Consider the following 11,602-nt stretch of genomic DNA (forward strand, 5'->3'; position numbering starts at 1 on the left):
ATTTTTTTAGATTATATTTCCCCTGTGAAAATTCTTTTGGAGCCTTGGCTGGTCAGGCCTTTCAGTTTCAGCTCCCTTATTTGGACATACGGTGATGAAGTACTGGCCTCAAGCTGCTTCCCAGCCTTTATGGCCTCAGTGTTTCCTAGACTTTCATGATATCAGCTTGTGGATTTATAGTTCTTGCCTGAAACCCACTTTTTTTTTTTTTCCCCCAGGCACAAAGGAATTTTTATTTCTTTTATATTGAGTTTAACTTTTTTGTTTTTGCTCTTGTATTTTGTTTTAAAATTTTCATGTTTGAAGCAGAATGGATATTCTGCATTACCTCTTTTTAATACTCTCCCCAAATAGTCAGGAGAGATGTTTTTTGTTTGTTTTAAATTTTGACTAATCTGGACTATAGGACACGCTTCAGTCAGTAATAGTAGCTCATTATGAAAATTCACCTCAGTGTTTAAAGCCAGACAAGCCTGTGTTAAACATCAGATAGTGCCTCCATGTTAATTGATTCCTGAGGTTTTTATCGATAAACATAGCTCATTAGGAAACATTTTATCTCCTTTGATCCACTGTGGTCTTTGAAGTCGCTGCAACAATACAACACAGGGGTGCTATATACCTGGTTAAACTGACTACTAATATCCTGACTTTCTCCATTGACATGCTACTTAAAGTAAATTGTCTCCAATCAGAAGTGGTTTTATTTACCACTATCTTTTGTATTGTGCAGAGATTCCACAGGCTAGTAGTTTTTAGTGATTGACTTTGAGCCTTTACCTAGTACAGTGTAATCATAGGGTAGGGGTGTCTCTTCTAGATCATACCTTATATATAATGTTTTAGCGTGGAGAAGAAAATTACTCAAACTGAATTTGACAAACACTAGTCCCAGAAGGAACTGTGTAAAAAAATGAGACAGGTGGCCAAACAGTTTTGAAAAATACTACACATTATACTGTTTGGGGTATTTATAATCCATATTCATATTTTAAAAGTTCTGAAAATCCTGATATAAAGAAATTTGTTTTATTTTTTAACCTCATATATATATTTAAACTTTATGTTTTTAGAGCAGTTTTAAGATTACAATAAACTTGAGAGGTAGATGCAGAAAATTTCCATATATTCTCTGCCCCTGCACATACATATCTTCCCCATTATCAACATCGCTCACTAGAGTGATACATTTTTTCCAAAGGAAGAACCTGCATTGACACATTAAAATCACCCAAAGTCCACAGTTTACCTTAAGGTTCACTCTTGGTGTTGTGTACTCTATTTGTTGTATGCATTATATAAATGTATAATGACATGTATCCATCCTTATAATAATATACAGAATATTTTCACTGCCCTAAAAAGCCTCTGTGCTCTGCCTATTGATATCTTACTCCTATCTCACAACAATCACTGAATTTTTTAATCTTACGTTTCTTCTGATGCACACCCCCATACTTGAAATCCATTAAAAAAAATTAGAACAGTTTGAAGTGTACTAAAAACACTGAAATTTGCATTTGAAAAATGTGGGTCAGGTCATAGGTACACATAATTTTACTTTCAAAGTTCGCCAAAAACCTCATGTCTATTTAAAGCAAACTGGAGGTATTTAAAAAAATGTTGTTACCTCTGGACACTTTTCACCCATTTCTTACGTCTATACATAGACAATCTTTTAATTGTCTCCATAGTTTTGCCTTCTCCAGAATGTTTTATAGTTACAATCACATAGTATGTAGCCTTTTCTGATTGGCTTCTTTCACTTAACCATATGCATATAAGGTTCTTTCATGTTTAAGATTCCTTCATGTCTTTTCATGGCTTAATAACTCGTTTATTTTTAGTGCTGAATAATAATCTGCTTTCTAGATATACCACAGTTTATCCATTAACTATCTAAGGACATCTTAGTTTGCTACAAGTTTTGGTAATTATAAATAAAGCCGATATAAATGTCTGTGTGCAGGTTTTTCTGTGGACCTAAATTTTCAGTTCCTTTGGGTAAATACCAAGGAGTATGATTTCTGGCTCATATGGCAAGAGTATATGCAGTTTCTAAGAAACTGCCAAAATGTCCTTCAAACTGGCTCTTTGCATTCTCACCTGCAATGAGTAAGAATTCCTATAGCTCCACATAACTGCCAGCATTTGGCGTTATTAGTGTTGTGAATTTGGGCCATTCTGATACGTGTGCAGTGGTATCTCATTGTTTTCATTTTCATTTTCCTGATGACATATGATGTAAAACATTTTTTATATGCTTATTTGCTATATACATATCTTATTTGATGAGGTGTCTATTCAAGTCTTTGGCCTAATTTTTTTTTTTCAGGTTTGAAAACTTTTTATTTGTATATTTAAAAAAATCGTGCATTCCAATAGTTAAAATCATTTTAAGAAAAAGGCACCGTGATTCAACTGCATTTTACGGCTTGTAGGACATCTTGGACCAGCTTGGTTTTTATTCTTGATTTCACTGGTGTCCCACCCAACTTCTACCTTCAGCAACGTGCAGGGTTTGTTCCTCCCCTGCCAGGCAGGCAGGTGGGCCAGGCAGGTGCGGCTCCGTTGTCAATAGTCCTCTGATGTGAAAGGGGCAGCAAGTCGTTTAAACTGGCCCAACCTCTTTGCACCTTACGCAGTTAAACAGCTAAAAGGAGTAAAATAAGAAGGCCGCGCAGTGCATCTTGGTGGGGCCTGCCGCCTTGTGATTCCCCTGCCTGCTTCGCCTGCTCAGGCGTTTCTTTTGAAGGCAGTGGGTTTTTCGCTTGCGTTTCTGTCTTCAGCTTTGTCTTATCGAATTTCTCAACCTCAGCCAGACCCAGTTTGTCGGACATGGTTGCAGAGGAAGCCAAGCGAGGTGGGCGAAGGAGAGGAGTCCGATCTGCTTGGTGAGCGCAGCTGAGTCCCAATGTTTACTTGTGTTTGTTGTTGTTGGTTTATTGTTCCATTTTGAATTCTTAGCCTATTTTGAATAACAGGACTTTATCAGATATGTGTTTTGAAAATACTTCTCCCAGACTGAGGCTTGTCTTGTCATTCCTTAAAAACGTTTTTCACAGAGCAGATTTTTATTTACTTTTTATTTTTATTTTATTTCAATTAAGTACAGCTTATAAGTTATTTCTTTCATGGATTGTGGCTTTGGTGTCGTATCTTAAAAAAGCAACACTATATCCAAGGCCATCTAGGCTTTCTCCTAGGAATGATCTCCTAGGCTATCTTCCAGGATTTTTATAGTTTTGCATTATATGTTTGGATCTTTGATCCATTAAGAATTAATTTTTGGGAATGGCCTAAGGCCTCTGTCTAAAACTTTTTCTTTTTTTGCATGAAGATTGTCCATTTGATCTACCACCATTTGTTGAAGAGACTATCTTTGCTCCATTTTATTACCTTTGCTCTTTTATCGAAATGAATTGACTATATTTATGGGGGTCTTATTTCTGGACTCTATATTATGTTCCATTGATTAATTTTCTGTTCTTTCTCAATTGACACATTGTCTCGATTACTGTCACTTTATAGTAATCTTAAACTCAGGTGGTGTCACTCCTCTAAATTCCTTATTTCCCTTCAACATCATGTTGGCTCTTTTGGGTGTTTTGCCTCACTCTATAAACTTTAGTATCAGTTTATAATATCCATAAAATAACTTGCTGGGGTTTTGACTGAGAGTGTATTGAATCTCTAGGTCAAATTGTGAAGAAATAACATCTTGACAATATTGTGTCTTCCTATTAATGAACATGAAATATCTCTCCATTTATTTACTTCTTTTCATTTTAATTCATTAGAGTTTTGTAATTTTCTTCATATAGATCTTGCATACATTTTGTTAGATATATACCTAAATATTTCATTTTGGGGGGATGCTAATGTAAATGGTATATTTTTAATTTAAAATTTCATTTTTTTTAACTGTTAGTATATAGTAAATGAATTGACTTTTAGGTTATTAACCTTGTACCCTGCAACCTTCCTATAATCACTTGTTAGTTCCCAGAGGGTTTGTTTTATTTCGGAATTTCTACACAGATGATCACGTCACCTGTGAACAACAATGATTTTATGCCTTCCTTCCCAATCTATATAAATATTGTTTCCTTTTTGTGCTTTACTGCATTAGCTAGAACTTCCAGTATAATGTTGAAAAGGAGCCGTGATAAGGGAACTTGTTCCAGGTCTTAATGTTAAAGCTTCAGGTTCTTCAGTATTAAGTGTGAGGTTTCCTGTGTTGTTTTGTTTTGTTTTGTTTTGTTTTACATATTCTTTATCAAGTTGAGCAAGTTCCCCTCTATTCTTAGTTTACTGAATGTTTTTATCACGAATAGGTGTTAACTTTTTGCTGCATCTATTGATATTATCTTGTGATCTTTCTTTTTTAGTCTGTTGGTGTGATGATTACATTAACTGATTTTTTTTTTGTAATGTTGAGCCATCCTTCTATACCTGGGATAAATCCCGCTTGGTCATGATGTATAATTCTTTTTATATGTTGTTGGATTAAATTTTGCTGTTATTTTCTTGCCGATTTTTACCTCTATGTTCAGGAGAGACATTGGTTTATAGTTGTCTTTCTCATAATGCCTTTGTCTGGTTTTGATATTAGGGTGATGCTAACCTCATAGAATGAATTAGGATGTATTCCCTGTGCTTCTGTCTAATTGGTATCATTTTTCTTCCTTAAATGTTTGGTTGAATTCACCAGTAATCCCATCTGGGCCTGAATTTTATATTTTGGATTACTAAGTATTTATTAAATTTCTTTGATATAGGCCTATTCAAATTTTTATTTCTTCTTGTATCGGTTGGGTTGATTGTATTTTTGAAGGCATTATTCCATTTCACCTAGGTTATCTAATTTGTTGCCATAGAATTGTTCAAAGGATTCCTTTTTTAAATCCTTTTCATGCTCCCTCCTATTTTCTGATATCAGTAATTTGTGTCTTCTTTCTTTATTTCTTAGTTAGCCTGCCGAGAGGCTTATTGATTTTATTAACTTTTGTGAAGAACTAGCTATTGTTTTTGTTAATTTTCTGTATTGATTTCCCTTTTTCAATTTTATTGATTTTTAGCTCTAATTCTTAGCGTTTCTTTTCTTCTGCTTCCTTTGGAATTAATTTGCTCTTGTTTTTGTCGTATCCTAAGATGGAAATTTAGATTACTTATTTCAGATCTTTCTTTTTTTTCTCATATATGTAGTCATTGTTATAAAGTTTCCTTTAAGCACTGTTTTTTGCCACATTCCACAAATTTTAAGTTGTGTTTTCATTTTCACGTAGTCAAAATATTTTAAAATTTAAAAAAATTAAAATTTCTCTTTATATCCAATTCATCGATTTCTCCTTGCATTTCTATTAGTTTTTGCTTCATGTAGGGCAGCCTGTTGTTGGGCACTTAAGCATTAAGATTTGAGGTGTTGTCTTGAACACTTGACCCCTATATCATTATATAGTGCCCTTCTTTATTTCTGATATCTCTTACTTTGAAATCTATTCTTTCTGAAATTGATATAGCTAACTCTTCCTTCTTTTGAGTAGTGATAGCATGGCACATTTTCCCTCATCCATGTACTTTCAATTTATATGTATCTATATTTAAAGTGGATTTCTTGTGCACAGCATATAGTGTAGTTAGATTTGTGGATCCACTGTGACAATCTGTCTTTTAATTGTGGCATTCAAACCACTGAAATTCAAAGTAATTATTGATATAACTACTTTGGTTAGATTAATATCCAACCATTTTCATTACTGTTTTCTATTTGTCGCCTTTGTTTTCTGTTCCTGTTTTTGTCTTCCACACTTTCCCTGCCCTTTCTGCTTTTTGTTCTAACCCTTACTCAAGGACATTTTCCACTGATTCCCAGAGACAGCGGGAGGGAGGGAGGGAGGACGGGAGTGGGAGAGGGAGAGAGACAGAGAAACATCCATGTGAAAGAGACATGTGAGTTGGCTGCCCCCCCCCCCAACTAGGGCACAGGAGCAAACCTGCAGCAAAGGGACACGCCCTTGACTGGGGGTTGAACCCGCAACCCTTCGGTGCACTGGCCGACGTGCTAACTGCTGAGCCACGCCTGCCAGGGCTCCCTTTTCTGGTTTTAATGAGCATTTATAATTCTATTTTCTCTCTATGTTTAGCTATCAGTTAATCAGTTCTACTTCTTCTTCTTTTTTTTTAGTGGTTGCCCTGGAGTTTATAATACATGTTTACAGGCAATTCAAGTCCACTTTCAAGTAAGAGTTACCTCTTCAAGTGCAGTGTGAATAGAAGATAATCCTAATCCCTAATCCCCCCTCCCATGCCGTGTATGTTATGTTTACATATACAGCGGGACCTCGGCTTTCCAGCGTCTCTGTTGACGAACATTTTGGGTTACAAACACTAAACTGGAAGGGCATGCTTCGGTTTTCGAACCCGCCTCGGAAGTGGAACAGGCCCCGCGGCTTCTGCTGAGGGCGAGACCCTGAGGCCCAGCTGTCGGCTGCGGATCCCTCGGTTCTCAAACGTTTCAGAACCCGAACGGCTTTCCGGGATGGATCCCATTAGAAAGCTGACTGACCACTGTACATGTAAGGTGAATATGCACTTATGTACACATACATATATATACTTACCTATAATTGTATACGGGCATGCATATATACATGCATTGTTGCTAAAATGATTTTCAACAAACTCCTGTTAGATCAATTCATAAGAGAAATAATAGCTTTCGTTTTACCTTCACTTATTTCTTCCCTGATGCTTTTATTTCTTTTTTTAAATGTAAGATTCAAGTTTCTCACCTATATTGTATACCTCCCCTCTAAGGGACTCTGTCTTACATTTCTTCCACAACAGGTGTACTTGTAACATACTCTCTCAATTTATGTTCGTCTGAGAAACTCTTTATTCCCCCTTCACTTTAGAAGATAATTTCACAGGGCACAGAATTCTCGCTCAGGTTGTTTTCTTTCCTCCCTAACATTTCAAATATTTCCTGTGCTTTCTTTGTGCTTGCATGGTTTCCGAGGAGAAGTCAGACACATTCTTATCTTGGCTCTTTTATAGCTAAGGACACTCCCCCCCCCCTCGCCCCAGTCCCTAGCTTCTTTCAGTATTATTTACCTTTGATTGTCTGTAGTTTGAAATTGCTGTGCCTAGGTGTAGTTTGGGAGCAGTTTCCGACTTTGTGTTCTTTGAATTTCTTGCATCTGTGGTTTGGCGTGTGACAGTTTGGGGGAAATTGTCAGTCACTGTTTCAAACATGATTTCCGTTTCCTTCTTTCTTCTCCTGGAATTTCCACTATATATATGATTTACCTTTTGTAGTTGCCCCGTGGTTTTTTGATATTATGCTCAGTTTTTATTTTTTAGTCTTTGTTTCCTTTGCTTTTTTAGGTTTATGCGGATTCTACTGGCATGTGCTCTATCTAGCACAAAAAATTTTATCTCATCTGTGTCTGGTCTACTAAAAAGCCCATCAAAGGCATTTTTCATTTCTGATAGAGTGTTGCTTTATCTCTAGCATTGCCTTTTTGTTCTTTCTTAGGATGTTCATCTCTCTGCTACAGTGCCCATCTGTTCTTGCATGCTGTCTACTTCATCCTTTAGAGCCTTAGCATATTAATCATAGTTGTTTTAAATTCCTGATCTAAAAATTCCAACATCACTAACAAGTCTGGATCTGTTGCTTGCTCTGTCTCTTGAAATTGTTTTGTTGGGATTTTTTGCCTTTGGTATGCCTTGTTTTTTTTTGTTTTTGATTTTGTTGGTTTGTTTTTTTTTTTGATAGCTGGAAATAATTTATCGGGGGGAAAATGCTGCAAATAGGCCCTTAGTAATGTGGTAGTGAGGTGTTAGGAGAGGGGAAGTGAGTCCTGTGATTAAATCTGTCTTTTAGTGAGCCTATGCCTCTGGAATGAGAACTTTACATGTGTTTCTTTCTCTTTTTTTGTCAGCCTCCCTTAGGTTGTAAAGCATGGCTACTGTGGCTAGAGTTGGGTGTTTCCCTTCTCTCACATGGAAGGCTAGAGTCCGCAGGAATTTGCTATTTCCCTTCCCCAGGTCTCTTAGGCTTTGCCAGCTCAGGCTCTCTTTAAATAGCTTCCCCCGAAGGCAGGAACTGTTAAGAAGAACAGAATGCTCTAGAGTGTTTCAAAATGGTTTTTTCCCCTGTTCCTGTTGGTAGCCTAAGGGAATTTTTCTTGGATATTTGCCCTAAGACCCTGGAGGAGCTCTTGTGGGTAAATATCACATCATGCTGGGATCTACCCACCCTATGCTGGGACTCCTGAAGTTTTAATTTTCAGACTTGTCTGCACTGAGCCTTCAGCAGTTCATCGGCTGCAGTTCAGGATTTCCTATCTAGGCACCACCTAGGTTCCTTTGAGAGTTTCAACTTGTGAGTCTCTGCACTGGGGCACGGCTTTGCCCTGGGTCCATGCATCTCTTATGGACCCAAAAATACCTATTAATTTTTCAATCTTTTCAGCTTTTTACTTCTTAGGATGGAAAAAAACAAACAAACAAACAAACACAAACAACAACAAACCTGTTCAATACAATTCAATTGGATACAAAGATAAAGGTATCAGATGAAAAATACCTTTATCTATTTGCCAAGAATAATTGTCCTCCAAACTTTCCTAGAATGCTAGGTATTGTGTTTTATAAAATGGTTTTATAAGCCACCAGTTTCTAAGTCCTTCTATCTAATTATAAACCTAACACAAAGCAATGATTATAGAAAAGGTAAAGGAAGAACACATCATAGGAATAGACTGGGTTGGACTGAGCTTGTTCTGCTCATTCATGGCATTAAAAAGAGGAAGCCACTTATCAGTGTTTATGGTGTTAGGTATTATATATTATTATCTTATTCATTTTGCAAAAGAAAAATATTCTATATTCCCTACATAATTTGCTGAATCTGTGCCAATGAACTACACACTCATTCTAAACTAAACATAAAAATGACTTAAGGAGAAATGTAGGATAATAGTAAAGGTTAATCTATGACATATTTCTGAACTTTTACTAAATTACTCCATATCCCAGTCACTCTGCTAAGTATTATGGATTCAAATGGAAGAAGTGGACTTTGTGATTCTCTCTTGTCTTCTAGATATTATCTAAAACTATATTCCCATAATGAATAATTTTTTATTTGTCCAACATGTGTGGTGCGTCTCTCTTGCATTATAAATATCTTCAGGCATCTAGGATTAACTCCTTACACTGTCCTGGATATAAATATTTTATTATTATTATACATTAGACATGGCAGAATCTTTTATCTGTTTCAAAGAGCCCTATTATACTACCAGCTGGAAATCTTCACATTTCCTTATTTCTCACCCACTCGTGCAGAATTCGAATCTCCTATTGCTACTCTATCACCTTGAAGCCGAGTTGGCAATATGTCTTAAGGCACCATGTAGAGAGATTTAATCCTAAAGCGACCATGAAAAATGATGCATGTACTACCAATTTAAATGCTGCACTTCATGAGTGCAGTTTGAAGGGAGGAATTATACACAGTTGCAATGAATTTTTAAACTTCTTGTAAGAAACATTGATATGGTAAGAAAAACAAGTTATGTAAAAGATTATAAAAGCCAGTGCATTTATTTGCATTCATGATTAATTAAATGCTGTGTAAAAATTTACTGTTACAGAATTGCATTCTAATTTTATTCAATGTGAATTTGTAACTACTTTTTAATGTACTCATTTTCAAATAATCCATAATAAAGAGACAAGTATTTGTTTTTTTGCTATAAGATTCTCAATGAAGAAGTAGAACTGAATACACTCACCCAAAAAAGCAATATAATAATGTACTCACTTATAAATTTGTTTAGCAATACCTTCCCTCTCTAAAGAACTCTGCAAGTTTTGTGATTCAAAGGTGGTTAAGATAGGCTTAGTTGTTCAATACCTGCTTTCAAAGGAGCTTTATAAAATTATTTATTTGAAAATAAACAGTGATTCCCATTTTTCTTATTGTTGAAAAAGAGGTAGCAGAAACTGTAATAACTTATATTAGTACCAGTTATGTTATTTTGTATCCTGATCATTGAGAAAATCAGGTAACCTTCCTGAGACTAGATCTCCTCACTTGTTCATTAATTATCCATTTATTTTAGGTATCTTAAATACACCACACATTGTGTAGAGCACAAATTTGTAAGAATTCTATCATGTAATATTTTCATCAACAAAAAGAATAAATATTTCTCAAAGGGTAAGCGATCCTTCTTTTTTACGGCTGCGTAGTATTCCATGGTGTAAATGTCCCACAGCTTTTTCATCCACTCATCTACTGATGGGTTCTTGGGCTATTTCCAGATCTTAGCTATTATAAATAGCGCTGCTATGAACATAGGGGTGCATATATTCTTTCTGATTAGAGTTTCAGGATTCTTAGGATATATTCCTAGAAGTGGGATCACTGAGTCAAATGACAATTCCATTTTCAATTTTTTGAGAAAACCCCACACTGTTTTCCATAGTGGTTGTGCCCCTCAGCATTCCCACCAGCAGTGTACCAGGGTTCCCTTTTCTCCACACCCTTGCCAGCACTTGTTTGTTGATTTATTAGTGGTAGCCATTCTAGCACATATGAGGTGGTATCTCATTGTCATTTTAATTTGCATCTCTCTGATAATCAGTGACAGCATGGCGATGCTAAGCAAAATAAGCCAGTCAGAGAAAGACAAGTATCACATGATCTCACTTATAGGTGGAATCTAATGAACAAAATAAACTGATGAACAAAAAAGATCCAGAGACATTAAAGCATGCAACAGACTGGCCTATTTCAGCAGGAAGGGGGGCGTGGGAAGAGATTAACCAAGGAACTTACGTGCATATGTGCACAGCCCATGGACAGGCAATCGTGCCAATAGTGTGAGGTAGGCCTGGGGAGGGGGTGGGATCAAGGTGGAGGGGGTCAGTGGGGAGGGAAAAAAAGAGGGCATCTGTAATACTTTCAATAATAAGGATAATTTTTTTTAAAAAAGAATATTTCTTTCTCATTGCACATAAGAAAATTATGAAAAAGAAGTTAAATTCATTGTGCAAAATTATTCAGGCTAGTAAGTGTTAGACCTAGGATTTAGGTTAGGCTTAGCTGACTAAGGTAAGGCTCAAATTCTTAGTATTAGATCATCCTGATCCTTCAGGTGACATTGGGACTTCTATTTCAGAGTGTTAAGATTCTTCAGTAACTGAGAAAATATTTGTAAATTTTAGTGTACATTACAAGTATAAGGCATATATTTATAATCTATTTAAGCTTATTTTTTTCTCTGAAAAGTGTTATAAACTTGAAGGTAATTTATATTCATTATAAGAAAAATTTTCTTTGATTTCTTATTTTAATTAACTTTGGCATAATGTCATGTTTGTGGCTCTATTTAATAGCTACACAGCATAATAAAAAGTAGAAAGATACATAAATGCAAACTGAGCAAAGGAAACCACATGGAAATCAAAGAAAAATGTTTTAACTTTCCCCTCTTATTTAAAATGATAAGGGAAGAAAGGAAAATGAAGTTACAGATATTTTAAAAGTTTAAACTCTGCAATATTTAATTTCAGTTCCAAA

General features: G+C 35.7%; 1 pseudogene across 1 annotated transcript; it reads right to left on the reverse strand.

The window, feature by feature from the left end:
- Window positions 1-2,645: 2,645 nt before the first annotated feature.
- LOC308563545 (thymosin beta-4 pseudogene) lies at window positions 2,646-2,840 on the reverse strand (annotated as a pseudogene). The gene has a single exon. The product of its transcript is annotated as a thymosin beta-4 pseudogene (transcript).
- Between the last annotated feature and the right edge of the window lie 8,762 nt (window positions 2,841-11,602).

The sequence above is a fragment of the Miniopterus schreibersii genome (assembly GCF_964146895.1).
Source record: "Miniopterus schreibersii genome assembly, chromosome: 11".
Lineage (NCBI taxonomy): Eukaryota > Metazoa > Chordata > Mammalia > Chiroptera > Miniopteridae > Miniopterus > Miniopterus schreibersii.